At 47.6% G+C, this 353-nt stretch overlaps 1 protein-coding gene across 2 annotated transcripts in view; it reads right to left on the reverse strand.

Annotated features, from left to right (window-relative positions):
* Positions 1-353, reverse strand: part of ALCAM (activated leukocyte cell adhesion molecule) — a 202,519-nt gene that overhangs the window by 200,822 nt on the left and 1,344 nt on the right. The window lies entirely within an intron of this gene.

Raw genomic sequence — 353 nt, forward strand, 5'->3', positions numbered from 1 at the left:
AAAACAAAAAAAAAAAAAAAGGAAGTAGGAGTTTTACTTGCAAATGTGTACGAAGGGCTGGAGATAAAACTTCAAAGGGAGAGAACAATTTCAAAAATGACTCAAGTCCTAGCGAGCAAATGAACCTGCTGCTCCATCACCTGACGGCGAACCTACAGAGAGCCTGTTAGGACCCCCTCGCGTCAGCCGACCGGTGGGTCTCAGGATGACAGCACAGGGGCCGTCCCTAGGGTAGGAAAGGGATTCCCGGCGAGATATTTTAGTTACTGGGGGATTTTGACTTGTTTGCTTCCGAGGCTCAGGACATAACTGAACACTGAGGTCGAATCACAGGTCCTGAAACATACAAAAGC

The sequence above is a fragment of the Crocuta crocuta genome, unplaced genomic scaffold (genome assembly GCF_008692635.1).
Source record: "Crocuta crocuta isolate KB4526 unplaced genomic scaffold, BGI_CrCroc_1.0 scaffold56, whole genome shotgun sequence".
Lineage (NCBI taxonomy): Eukaryota > Metazoa > Chordata > Mammalia > Carnivora > Hyaenidae > Crocuta > Crocuta crocuta.